Below are 15,339 nucleotides of genomic sequence, written 5' to 3' on the forward strand. Positions count from 1 at the left end.
AGTAAAGCAGCATATTTGCTTCAGAAGTCTCTTTCTAATAAATCAAAATAAGCCTTATTCCAAGGCTTATTCTTCTTCTCCTACAAATAACCAGCATCATTAAATCGTATGTGTTTATACGCAACTTTTTCTATTTTTACCAAAATGTGTATATCCAAAAACAACATGTAATTTAATATTGTATTCATTCCACTTAAATAATCCATACTGGGATTACTATTATTATTTTTTTAATCTTTGTTGAGGTTAAATCTTTGTTGAGGAACGGACATTGATGTTTGTTCATTAGCAGTATATTTATAGCAGTAAAATCGGAGAAGGCAATGGCACCCCACTCCAGTACTCTTGCCTGGAAAATCCCATGGACAGAGGAGCCTGGTAGGCTGCAGTACATGGGGTCGCTAAGAGTCGGACAGGACTGAGCGACTTCCCTTTCACTTTTGACTTTCACTATGCATTGGAGAAGGAAATGGCAACCCACTCCAGTGTTCTTGCCTGGAGAATGCCGGGGACAGGGGAGCCTGGTGGGCTGCCGTCTATGGGGTCGCACAGAGTCAGACATGACTGAAGTGGCTTGGCAGCATAGCAGTAAAATAAATAAAGTATACTAACATGTATCAATATAGACATTTCTTCAAAAATACACTGTAATTTCTTTTCTTTTCGCTCTTACCTTACTGTCACAAACATAAGCCCTTATTTCTCACAGATGCTAGCACTAAATTTTCCCTACTGTATACATAGCAATAGGTTTTCGAATATTCCTGAATTTAGATTTTTTTCCTATTGTCTTTCTGTCAGACAGTTCAAAATGTGGTATTTAGTTATTTACATCTATTACATTTCAACAAATTTATGTACATTACAAGAAGATTCCACACTCCTATAAGGTATGAATAATCTTTTTTTTTTTTAAATAATCAAGCCTCCAAATACACAGAGAAATAATAGTATTAAAAAGCAAACTTCATTTTGTCTAAAATGAAGAAGCTTTATTTATGGACCAGTCATGATAAGAAAACACCTTGCATAAGATATAAAATGTATTCTTCTCAAAATCTGACCTTTGGATGAGGGAAAGTCTCTAAAAATGCAGAAGCACATTAACACTGCATTTTATTAAAAATTATATAAATCCAACTATTTTTTAAGGCGAGTAGAAAGGACAGGACAAAAAGTTGTCAAAGTTGGACTTTTCTGACCTTTATATATTATTTAGAATTACTCTCAGTAATCAACTATGAATATGCCAGTTACATATTATCAGAGGTAAGAAACAAAGAAAAAAAATTTTTTTTCTCTCTCATTGCCACAGTTTTGTAAATGGTCCCTGTAGCAGTCAGTATTCATATTAGACATAAAGAATGTTGACAGAAGAGGCACAGAAAAATATACAAACACCATAAAGCAGCAATCAATTCCACTGTCTGACTAGCTCTAGACAGTTTGCTCTAACTTTTGAAGGCTTATGGAAAACTCTTTTTTAGTTTCATCCTATCGTCAAGGACTAGCTGCCAGCATAATATACAAGACATTTGGACCTATCAGCATTTGACTTAATAGTCTGAGGTTGAAACTAGGATATATCTGCCAGCATGCAGCAAATATTGGTAGCTCTGATGAATGCAGTTCAGGAATGAGCCTCCAACATCAGCTGTCTACTCAAGGAAAGTAAGAATGCCAGGTCAGGAGAGCAACTCCTTAGGGGGTCCATAAGTGCTCCCACCACTCACCCCTCACCCAGAAAACTGAAAAGTGTTAGAGAAGTAGTGAGGAGAAAGAAAACCACGGAAGTGATATGATCTCCTTGAACTCTCCAGGATTGGTCACCATCTAGAAGTCCAAACAGAAACTATTTGATGGTTGGTTAGATCTATTTGAGGTTATTCAGCAATGATGATAGCAAGGAGAGATAAGAAAGCCTTCCTCAGTGCAAAGAAACAGAGGGAAACAATAGAATGGGAAAGACTAGAGATCTCATCAAGAAAATTAGAGATATCAAGGGAACATTTCATGCAAAGATGGGCTCAATAAATGACAGAAATGATATGGACCTAACAGTAGCAGAAGATATTAAGAAGAGGTGGCAAGAATACACAGAAGAACTATACAAAAAAGATCTTCACGACCCAGATAATTACGATGGTATGATCACTCACCTAGAGCCAGACATCCTGGAATGTGAAGTCAAGTGGGCTTTAGGAAGCAACACTATGAACAAAGCTAGTGGAGGTGATAGAATTCCAGTTGAGCTATTTCAAATCCTGAGAGATGATGCTGTGAAAGTGCTGCACTCAATATGCCAGCAAATCTGAAAAACTCAGCAGTGGCCACAGGACTGGAAAAGATCAGTTTTCATTCCAATCCTAAAGAAAGGCAATGCTAGAGAATGCTCAAACTACAGCACAATTACACTCATCTCACATGCTAGTAAAGTAATGCTCAAAATTCTCCATGCCTGGCTTCAACAGTACATGAACCATGAACCTGCAGTTGTTCAAGCTGGTTTTAGAAAAGGCAGAGGAACCAGAGATCAAATTGCCAACATCTGCTGGATCATGGAAAAAGCAAGAGAGTTCCAGAAAAACATATATTTCTGCTTTATTGACTATGCCAAAGCCTTTAACTCTGGGGATCACAACAAACTGTGGAAATTTTTTAAAGAGACAGGAATACCACACCACCTGTGTTTCACTTGAGAAATCTGCATGTAGCTCAGGAAGCAACAGTTAGTACTGGACATGGAACAACGGACTGGCTCCAAATAGGGAAAGGAGTATATTGTCCTTTTTATATATTGTTCAATATAAAAGGCTGTATATTGTCACCCTGCATATTTAACTTACATGAAGAGTACATCATGAGAAACGCTGGGCTGGATGAAGCACAAGCTGAAATCAAGATCGCTGGGAGAACTATCAATAACCTCAGATATGCAGATGACACCACCCTTATGGCAGAAAGTGAAGAGGAACTAAAAAGCCTCTTGATGAAAGTGGAAGAGGAGAGTGAAAAAGTTGGCGTAAAGCTCAACATTCAGAAAACGAAGATCATGGCAGTGGAGACAGTGGCAGACTTTATTTTTGGGGGCTCCAACTCACTGTAGATGGTGACTTCAGCCATGAAATTAAAAGATGCTTACTCCTTGGAAAAAAGCTATGACCAACCTAGACAGCATATAAAACAGCAGAGCCATTACTTTCCCAACAAAGTTCTGTCTAGTCAAGGATATGGTTTTTCCAGTAGTCATGTATGGATATGAGAGTTGGACTATAAAGAAAACTGAGTGCTGAGGAATTGACGCTTTTGAACTGTGGTGCTGGAGAAGACTCTTAAGAGTCCCTTGGACTGCAAGGAGATCCAACCAGTCCATCCTAAAGGAAATCAGTCCTGAATATTCATTGGAAGTATTGATGTTGAAGCTGAAACTCCAATACTTTGGCTACCTGACGTGAAGAACTGACTCATTTGAAAAGATCCTAATGCTGGGAAAGATTGAAGGTGGGAGGAGAATGGGGCAACAGAGGATGAGATGGTGGATGGCATCACCGACTCAGTGGACATGAGTTTGAGTCAACTCTGGGAGTTGGTGGTGGACAGGGAGGCCTGGTGTGCTGCAGTCCATGGGTTAACAAAGAGTCGAACACAACTGAGCGACTGAACTGACTGACTGAGTCAGGATGAAGACTCCAGAAAATGTCAGCACAACATCAAAATCAGGAGTCAACAGCTGACCTTTGACAAAACATTTCACTTGATTTGGTGAATGTGTGTATGCATGCTCAGTTGCTTCAGTCATGCTCAACACTTCGTGATGCTATGGACTGAAGCCCACCACTCCTCTGTTCATTCTTCTCCAAGCAAGAATACTGGAGGGCCATTCCCTTCTCCAGGGGATCTTCCTGACTCAGGGACTGAACCCCGATCTCCTGCATTGCAGGCAGATATTTTACAGTCTGAGTCACCAGGGAAGCCCCAACTACAGCATAGAGGGATCCAATAAATTAGTCACAAAGACTCCTAATTCTGTTTCAAAGGTAAAGATTAGCCTTACATACATTCTTGAGCCTGAGGGTTGCCATACCCTCCTCCAGGGGTTTGGTGAATGACTGATGACCAAATTTATTCTGCTTCTGAAAGTTGTTGGAAAGAGTGCACAACAGTGGATTAAAAAAGATCCTCATCATAAGAGGGCTGTGAGAATTTGCCAGGAGGGAGTGGATAGGAGTATGAAGAAAGAAGGAACATTCTCCTAGATAAGCTACATCAGATTCATTATCTCTGTTGATACCAAAGGATGTGTTCTAGACAGGTGCAAAATTTGGAATACATTAGGATGGATGAGAATGTGCAGAATCAGAGATGTGCTTTAGGCAAATAACTCTAGTTTCTGATTAGAGAATGGATTACCATTCCCAATCTTTGCCAGTTTGACAGTGATAATCATGATGAACTTTAAATTTGGCAACATCAACTTTTGGACACAGACTCTGTATAACTCTTCTTCAGGTTCCCAGGTCTTTAAATTTTAGAATGGAAGAGGCATTTATTGGAACTAAGAGTATGGCGTCTCTCAATATTCATGAGACATCAAACACTGCTTCCTGTATTTTAATGACAAAACAAACAAACAGGTAGTTGGGGAAAACAAATCCCTCTAGTGTCAGGTTTATATTTTACTTTCATATTTTTCAAATAAAATATTTGCTTCCAATCATTTCATCTTGTAGAACTCAGAAAAAAAAAAAAAAAAACTAAACAGAAATCATCCAGTTCAATTCTTTGAGTTCAAAAAGAGCATTCTGAGCCAAATAAAGTTAAGTGACTTGCCTATTTGATCTTAGCTCTGGTGCGTTTGAGGACATAAAAAAATGAGAAATAGCTTCAAAGTGTGCAGTGCTTATAATGTCAAGTGTGTGGAAAAGAAGAAAGAAAGAAAATGATATGCCTCTGCCAGAAGTGAGTATTATTTCACCTTTCTTTTGTGTCACACAGGAAGCAGGTACAGGACTGAGAAATGGAGTGACTGGCTCCGGGCAGCATGTGTTCACTCCCAGCCAGCTCCTAGCCAGTGGTTCCTAAAGACGCAGCGAAGGCAGTCACACACACTCCTGACAGGGGGACTAGTTTTATTTAACAGTTTTGAACAGCTGGAGAGCACAAAGCTAACGACCACTTGAGCATGAAAGTGTCTGATGATTGCATATAAAATATGCTATGCAATGAGGAGCAAAGGTAATAACAATATACAACAGAACAAATGTGCAGTGACAGTTCAAAACGTGTAAACTGCATAACAAATTGTGAAAGAGAACCATCGTTGAGCATGCTTCTAGTAAGATATTTCTTTCAAATCAGAAATAATTTAAACAATCAGAGAAATGCTCTCTTTTCAATCTCCTCAGAGCTACATGAATGGAAAATGATGCAAAGTTAGCAACAGAGAATCAGAAAATCCCAAACAGAGAGATTTACAGGTCTGACAGGAGCTTTTCAACAACGTTTAAGCATCATGTGAACAAAAATATTTATAAGAGCAAACAACCCTCTGGTCAGAGTATCTCTTACCTTGCAGAAAAGGAAAGCTATCAACAACAAAGCAAGCAGAAGGCAATGCTGAATTCCAAATGCAATTGCAGGGTGAGCTGTACTTTTAAATAGCCGCATATGTGTTTTTAGAGATTTGTCTCACGGCTCATGTCTTTTTTTTCCCCCTTCACCCAACTGTCAACTATATCAGTGATGAAAATGAAAAATATATCACTCAAAACTATTTTTTTGTTTGCATTTTCTGAATTGTACCTTATCTAGTGAGAATGAAAGTCCTCTTTCGTTTTTTTTTTTTTTTTTCTCAGAAATACGTTTCTGTAAGATTTCTTCACTATCAAAGTACAGGAGCAACTAGAAGGAAAAAAACAGGATGTAGAGAGATAACCATACAGCAACCATTTTTTTTTAAAGAACTCACTAGGTGCTCCAAGGTATAGTAAGAGACAGAAACCCAGTCATAAAGAAGCAGCATCCTATTGTAAGAAATAAATCAGTTTTGATCAAATAATACCAGCTTCTCTGCATTGTTTCTTCCACAGAATTTATTATAATCAGCCATATTAAATATTTTTGTTATTCAGGTTTTGATAGTCTGAATCCCATTTTGGAATGTAAAGTCCATAAAATTATAGATTTTAATTTATTTTATATATGGATTTTTCCCAGTGTTTCAATCAATATTTAAATGGATCAATAAAAATATCACATATTGCTAAAATTATTAATCAAATAGTGAGAAAACAACATAAGCAACGGGGAAGGAAAACATAAATTGTCAGAGGCATTTAAAGACAGCTATGATGAGGTGACACATTAAGGACGAGTTATGATAGTAACTGGGCTTCCCTGGTGGCTCAGTGGTAAAGAATCTGCCTGCCAATGCAGGAGATATGGGTTCAATCCCAGGGTTGAGAAGATTCCCTGGAGAAGGAGATAGCAACCCACTCCAGTATTCTTGTCTAGGAAATCCCATACACAGAAGAGCCTGGCGGGCTACAGTCTATGGGGTCACAAACGAGTCGGACACAGTTCAGTTCAGTTCAGTCTCTCAGTCATGTCTGACTCTTTGCAACCCCATGGACTACAGCATGCCAGGCCTTCCTGTTCATCACCAACTCCCGGAGTCCACCCTAATTCATGTCCATTGAGTCAGTGATGCCATCCAACCATCTCTTCCTCTGTCGTCCCCTTCTCCTTCTGCCTTCAATCTTTCCCAGCATCAGGGTCTTTTCAAATGAGTCAGCTCTTTACATCAGGTGGCCAAAATATTGGAGTTTGAGCTTCAACATCAGTCCTTCCAATGAACACCCAGGACTGATCTCCTTTATGATGGACTGGTTGGATCTCCTTTATGATGGACTGGTTGGATCTCCTTGCAGTCCAAGGGACTCTTAAGAGTCTTCTCCAACACCACAGTTCAAAAGCATCAATTCCTCAGCACTCAGCTTTCTTTATAGTCCAACTCTCACATCCATACATGACTACTGGAAAAACCATATCCTTGACTAGCCAGACCTTTGTTGGCAAAGTAGTGTCTCTGCTTTTTAATATGCTGTCTAGGTTGGTCATAACTTTTCTCCCAAGGAGTAAACGTCTTTTAATTTCACGGCTGCAGTCACCATCTGCAGTGATTTTGGAACCCCAAAAAATAAAGTCTGCCATTGTCTCCACTGTTTACCCATCAATTTGCCATGAAGTGATGGGACTGGATGCCATGATCTTAGTTTGCTGAATGTTGAGCTTTAAGCCAACTTTTTCATTCTCCTCTTTCACTTAAGAGTCGGACACAACTTGGCGACTAAATAACACCACCACCATGGTGATAACTGAGGTATGAAGTTCTTATGTCAGTATACTGAATTGTGTTAGTATTTCCACATTATCCACTAGAGGAAGGCAAAGTCTAAATCGGTTCATTGTATTCTTTGTTGTATTATCTATATCCAAAAGTTATTTCTTCTTTTTAATAAATAATAATTTTGTAATTTCATTTCTGAGATTTCAGATTTGGAAAGGGACTTAGAAGTCATCTCCTCTAAACGCTCATTTTTTGTTGAAAGCAAAATAAACTCAAGAGTTATTAAGATAAGTGTTAAAGAGTCCTTGATTGATGAAAAGGGCAGAATTAGGACACATAATCTGAAAGGTTTACTCCTTCTATTATGAGCTTCTGTGAACCACTTGCTTGAATATTCTCACATAATGCTGACTGCATTACTTTAAAGAAATACAAAGAAACTAGAAAATGCTCATAGAAAGACAATTGAACTATCATTTAAAAAATGGAACCACTCTGTATAGGAAGACTGCAACAATTAGAATCTTCAATCTGAAAACTCTGACATCTGTTAAATCATGAAGAAGGTGGATAGTGTGAATGCCAAGCTCTCTACATACTTCAGTTATACTAGGTCTGAAGGCACTCTTTGAAGTTTAAAAGAGATAAATTTAGGACAAATAATGGAAAGTGCCATACTACTTTATTTATTAGGTGGAGTGCTCATGGAAGTAACACAGGCTGAGAATATAATAGGCTCATAAAAGCTTTAGATAAAAAACATACAATAAATCAATTCTAGACTATTCAAGGGAAGTGGCCCAATATGCCATTATTATGGCTTTTATCTTTGCCACAGTACAGGGCTATCCTTGTTCCATAGTTATATTTGAAGTGATTGAGCTTGAACATTTTCACCCTGAAATTAAAGAACCAGTGTCTCAGTAACATGGGCTAAATAGCAAGAGTTGATGGGCAACATGTTCTACACATAACAAGGACTCAATGGCTGTTGAAGAAATTAATTTTCTGCAGCCAAGGTAAAATTTCCAAATGAGCATTATGAACATGTGATGTGTGTATGTGTACACACACACACACACACACACACACACATATATATATATATATACACACACACACACACACACACATATGCTTCCCTGGTGGCTCAGACGGTAAAGCGTCTGCCTACAATGTGGGAGACCCGGGTTCAATCCTTGGGTCGGGAAGATCCTCTGGAGAAGGACATGGCAACCCACTCCAGTACTCTTGCCTGGAAAATCCCATGGGCGGAGGAGCCTGGTAGGCTACAGTCTATGGGGTCGCAAAGAGTTGGACACGACTGAGTGACTTCACTTTTAGTTTCACTTTCATATATATATATATATATATATATATATATATATATATATATACACACATATATTCACAAATTTCACAGACATGAAAATGTACTAAAGGCTATCTCAACCAAAGAGACATTCTAGATTTTGGTACACAGAGAGGTTTGTTTTGAAGCATCTTAGTCTCTTGCGGTTAGGAATCTATCAGGTTCTTTTATACCATGCATTCCATCACATTCTTAAATGTTAAATTTCATGTGCAGAATAAAATCCCTTCATTATGTATTACTTTATCTCAGTAATTTTTTAATGGAAACATTTTCCAAGTTTGAAAGATCACCTCAAATTTATCAAGGGCATTTATGTTGAATCTTGTTCTTGTATCATGATACTTGCTGCTTCACTGATGTGACCATTTGTAGAATAATGATACTGGAACATGTATAAACTAAGCATAAGAGCTTATACACATTTTTCATAAAATTATAAATATTTATGTCTATAATACAACATAAAAAATAAATAACTGTAATCAAAACTCTCAAAACTAATAGCATTCAAATTAATATTATTTTTAGGTAAAAAATACTTTTGGTTCACCAAAACTAAGTGCTTGATAAGTGGATATGGCACCAGAATTAAAACAAAAATTCTTTAGAGATTAATACACATGTAGGGAAGTAACCTCTTGGTTCAGTTTTCTTTAGGTGGCAAAATTTTCAAATAAATTTCATATAATTCATTGCAGTATTGTTTGAAGTCCATTTGGCAAAAGTCTATAAGATACAAAATATTTCTACCTGCTTTTTTTTAGAAGCTTAAAAATGATATGAAAGCAACAATGATCAAACAGAAAACTGGATACTGAAATAATATAAGTATTTCTTATAAGATAGCTATTCACCTTAAATATATTATTATATGAACTATATTCAATTATCATACAAAATCTCACAGCTTTCAAATTCATATAGCCTGAATCAGGTTTGAGAAAAACTGGTTCATGTCACAACTTTAACATGATTTTATCAAAGTTATTTAAAATAAATACATAAAATCTTATGATTAAGCCATGTGAATAATAAATATTACTGAATGCTTTTATCATAACTATTCTATTCAGTTACTAAAACTCAGTGACTAGTATCTGCATATACAAGCACTTGTTAATTTTTCATTGTTTTATTTTGCTTTATATAGAGACAATTAATAATTTATGCTATAAAAACAATTTTTAGAGTTTGTTTTTTTTGTAAAAAATCTTTCATTTTTCATATACTCAATACAATTCATGATAAGTGACAAGCTTTTTTAAAATTAATTTTTGTCCAAAATTATTCCACTTTTACGATAGTATTTTCTAATGAAATTATGTGTATACAATGAAAATGGTTCTCTATCAACATATGAATCCCTTACCTCTCTTCACAGAAGCAACTGCTGTGACTATTTCCTAGTTTTACTTGAAAAAGTACCTTATGTAATTAAAAAACATCATTATATGCCTTATTTCTCCAAGAGGGAGCATTTAAAAAAAAACTACTAAATAATGCTAAGAGAATGTTGTAAAAATCCACTATGAAATTTATGGCTACATTGCAAGGTATGGCTATTTTAAGTAATTAAGTTGTTTTAGTGAACTTTTTCCTACCTAAAAGGCAAGTTTTTATCATCCACATATTTTGACAACTGAATTGCACATGTTGTTAGAACAGTGCTTAAAATACAGCACATTTGCTGTATCAATATTTTACATCCTAAACCCTACTTATTTTTAGGCCGTGTGCATGCTAAATCACTTCAATTGTGCCCCACTCTTTGCTACCTGCCAGGCTCTAACTGTTCATGGGATTCTCAAGGCAAGAGTAGTGGAGTGGGATGCCATTCCCTTCTGCAGGGGATCTTCCCAACCCAGGGATCATACCCACATCTACTGCACCGCTTATGTCTTCTGTATTGGCAGGCAACTTCTTTACCACTAGTGCCACCTTGAAGTGAAGTGAAGTGAAGTTTAAGTTTCTTAATTGTGTCCGACTGTTTGCAACGCTGTGGACTATATAGTTGGTGGAATTCTCCAGGCCAAAATACTGGAGTAGGTAGCCTTTCCCTTCTCCAGAGGATCTTCTCAACTCAGGGATCAAACCCAGGTCTCCCGCATTGCGGGCAGATTCTTTACCTGCTGAGCCACCAGGGAAGCCCAAGAATACTGGAGTGGGTAGCCTATCCCTTCTCCAGCAGATCTTTCCGACCCAGGAATTGAACTGGGGTAAATATTTGGACACAACTGAGGGCCACCTTATCTTATTGAAAAACATATTTTTGAAGTAATAAAATTAAGTTATTAATAAATAGAAATTTTATAAAAAGTAAAATAGGAGTAGAAATAAAGATGATACATCTCCTTGAAGGAATGCACACATGACTTACATAAATATGGGGTAGAGGTGAAGAATAGAAGAGCAGGAACCATATTTTCAGAGTCTGCACTCTGGGTCTCTCACTAGCTTTGTAATTTGTGAAAGTTATATAAACTTTCTGTACCTCAGTTCTCTCATTTATAAAATGGAGATTATAAGATTACCTGTTTCCTTTATCATGCGATTTAAAGAAATAATAGATGTAAACCATTCTGTACAGTGTAGAGCATTTATTAAGTTCTCAATAAATGACAGTTATCTATATTATGGGTATTATCAATATTTAATCATTTGCTTTAAACCTCTGTAATAACATAACATCTCTTACAAATAATTATTACAGTGAAATCACAATGATAGCTTTAATTATTATATTAAGAGTACATACTGTATACCATATAACACTGTATTGCATATGTTATCTCAGTTAATTATAAAAAAAAGGAAGGTAAGGTTATGACATTAATATTGTCTGAGCTTTCATTCTGAAGTAAGGAAATATTTGATTATTCTCATAACCTTGTAATGATAACAAAGTTCTATTTTGTATTTTGCCAATAACTAGTTATGAGACTAAGAACAAGTTTCCTCAGGAAATAAAGCAAAACAATATGGAGTTTGATATAAATAATCCCATCACACAAATAAGCTTATATTAAAGGAGAATTTAAACAAAACTATCTGATACATCAAAGATGCTAATTCATTAGCGTGGCCATCAGCTTTAGACATCAGAATATTATGAGCAAGCATAGATCAGAGAAAATCACATTTTTATCAGTAGGAGAAAATGTTAGAGAGCAATCAACCTTGAGGAACTATATACGAAGTGGAGGACAATAGCAGACATCAAATGATAACTCACAGCATATATGTATTTGAGAGCACATATGAGAATATTAGTTCAGTTGTAAAGAATCTGTCTGCCAATTCAGGAGATGTGAGTATGATTCTTGGGTTGGGAAGATCCCCTGGAGGAGGAAATGGTAACCCACTCCAGTATTCTTGCCTAGAAAATTCCATGGACAGAGGAGCCTGGCAGGCTACAGTCTATGGTGTTGCAAAGAGTCAGACAAGATTGAGCAACTGAGCACTATTGTTAGGGATGGAGAATGGGCAGAATCAGATATGGTATTATTAGCACAATTATACTGGCATTCTCAGGTTGGCTTTCCTTGGGGAGACAACAGTTTTTTGGTTGAGCTAACGGTAAAAGAATATCTTTTTAAATGAGCTTTAAAAAGGGTGTTTTAATGAACTTTTAAATCATATGTAAACTCCTTAACCCAATTATAAGTTTCTTCACAAATATAGTTCTTCAGCATAGACCCACTTTGGTTCTTCAGTGAGCAACCATACCCCCATGTTTGTTCCTGCCGTTGCTCATAGAGGCATAAGTTCTATAATGCCTGCCCTTTACACACACTCTATACATCTTCCAAGCCAAGGTCAAGTAACAATTTCCTCTCCCCCATTACTTCAGCTTTCTGACTTATACTAATGAATCCTAACACTGACTGGTTTAGAGTCATTTTAATGCTTAGATTTCACAGCCTGTGCTATTTTGTTTATCAATAACAATGCTTTTTACTTAGTCTATTATATTCATTTCAGTGTACAACATAAAACGCTGTATATATGTGCTTAAACCAATATGTGACTATGCTGCTACTGCTGCTAAGTCGCCTCACTCGCGTCCAACTCTGTGCGACCCCAGAGAGGGCAGCCCACCAGGCTCCTCCGTCCCTGGGATTCTCCAGGCAAGAACACTGGAGTGGGTTGTCATTTCCTTCTCCAATGCATGCATGCATGCTAAGTCACTTCAGTCGTGTCCGACTCTACATGACCCTATGGACAGCAGCCCACCAGGCTCCTCTGGCCACAGGATTCTCTAGGCAAGAATACTGGAATGGGTTGCCATTTCCTTCTCCAATAAGTGACTATAAAACGAGTCAAAAGGAATGAAATAAGAATCTGCATATTTCAAAATGAGTAATGTCCCCTTTAATGCACCAGAATATACTGTAAATGTATTTATGAAAACTTCTTTTTAAAAATTGATTTTAGAATTAGTGTATGGATTCAGACATAAAAAACAGTATAACAATTTCTAGTTGCAATTAATTTTCTGGTGTGCACATTCAAATCATTCAGCAAAAATTTAAATATATATATGGCCATTCTTCTAATAAGTAGTATGTTGAGCATCTTTTCTTGTGCCTTTTGGCAATCTATATGTCTTCTTTGAAGAAATGTCTATTTAGACCTTCTGTCCTTTTTTATTTTCCTTTTTTTGTTATTGTTGTTTTGATACTGAGTTGTATGAGCTTTTGTATATTTTAGAGATTAATCCCTTGACAGTCACATCATTTGCAAACAGTTTCTCTCATTCCATAGGTTGTCTTTTGTTTTCTTTGTTAATTCTACTAAGTGCTTCATGAGTATAGTTACATTTAATACTTTCAGCAGGTTTAAGAAGTAGCCAGTTGATCCCATCCTTCAGGCAAGGAAACTGAGGCTTAGCTAGATTAAATATCTTGGCCAAGATTCTCAAGTAGACCAGAATACGTACATCTGCCCAACTCTGGAGTGAGAATTTACCACTAGGTAACAATATCTTTCAAAATGAACTTGTGCAGAAGGATTTTTGAGCTAGTGATCACATACACAGAATGTCACAGTTCTAAGGGCTTAGCTTTAATCTCCTCCCTGAAAGAGCCCTTTCTTGCACTCAGACAATGGCATATGCCCACGTCTTTAATGTCATAGTGCCCTGTGCTGACACTGTTCCTTGCCAGTACCAGGCTATACTGTAGCTTCCGTTTTGATTGTCTCTCCTGTAGAGAAGAAGAAAGAAGACAAAAAGTCTGAATATGACTTATTTTCCATCACATCTTGGTTGTAAACATGCTTCCTTCTCCACAATGGAAAACTGATAAGTATTATTGAATTAACAATTATATGAAAAATAAATTAAGAAAAATATATTTTAGGAAGATCCCTGGAACTGGGAATGGCTACCCACTCCAGTATTCTTGCCTGGAAAATTCCATGGACAGAGGAGCCTTGTGGGCTACAGTCCATGGGTTTGGAAAGAGTTGGACACAACTGAACAACTGATACTTTGACTTTCAGAGGGAAAAAAGAGAAGAATGGTTAAGAGGTCTTTGGATATGCAGAAAGTTATGTTTCTTGTTTCATTAATTTCATCTCTTAATAAGCAATTACATAATTTCACCTTTCAAGCCTCCCCTAGGATTAAATTTCCATGTTCCCCTGTCTACATCCCCCTAAAATTTCACCCATCCTACAAGCAAAACACTAATTTACAGTCTACCAGGCTCCTCCGTCCATGGAATTCTCCAGGCAAGAATACTGGAGTGGGTTGCCATTTTCTCTTCCAGAAGATCTTCCTGACCAAAGTATTGAATCTGTCTCTCCTGTGTCTCCTGCATTGCAGGTGAATTTTTACAATTGAGCCACCAAGGAAGTAATTTACAACATATTAACCTTTAAATGTTGCTCTTTCCTACAGTATTTTCATCTCATTGAGGAAGGGATCGTATGATTTACAACTGTTTCTCAAAGTTCTTAGCAAACCCTGGAATATGTATTAAGAAATCTAAAATATGGTTGAATTGTGAAGGAAAGATGTAATTTTAACCTCTCCTGTAGTATTGAATTGAAATTTTAAAAATACCAATTTTATATTTGTTATACGGTTAGAATTAAATAGATTTGTCAAGTAAGTATATTGGGCGTGGAGGAGACAAGATCATTGACAATGAATTTTTAGCTCTAGGACAGTGAAGAAAATTTTAAGAGGTTTAAAAATCATCTCAGGATCATGGTTAATTACAGAAATCTCCCTTATCACTTGAGGCTAAATTATCTTGGGTAAATAGATATGCTATGTTTTAGACTAAAATTGAGAAGGAATTTAGAAATGTGGCTAAAGTGTCTTGGATTAATTCTTGGTTCTTACTCAATAGAGGAAAGAGTTCTATATGTTTCTTTTGATATCTATGATTGTTCATTTACTATTCATTTTGCAAAAAAGACTTTGCCATAGCAATAACTGTGCTCAGTTGCTAAGTCATGTCTGACTCTTTGAGACCCCATGGACTGTAGCCAATCAGGCTCCTCTGTCCATGAGATTTTACAGGCAAGAATACTGGAAGGAGTTGCCATTTCTTCCTCCAGGGGATCTTCCCAATCTAGAAATCAAATGTGAATGAATATGACATCA

The 15,339-nt window shown here is 36.8% G+C and overlaps 1 protein-coding gene across 2 annotated transcripts in view; it reads right to left on the reverse strand.

Moving 5' to 3' along the window:
• CDH10 (cadherin 10) overlaps positions 1 to 15,339 on the reverse strand; it is a 186,484-nt gene that overhangs the window by 157,977 nt on the left and 13,168 nt on the right. The gene's annotated exons all lie outside the window — the stretch shown is intronic.

Source organism: Bos grunniens, chromosome 20 (assembly GCF_055505025.1).
Source record: "Bos grunniens cultivar Pamir isolate PY7600 chromosome 20, Bosgru_T2T1.0, whole genome shotgun sequence".
Lineage (NCBI taxonomy): Eukaryota > Metazoa > Chordata > Mammalia > Artiodactyla > Bovidae > Bos > Bos grunniens.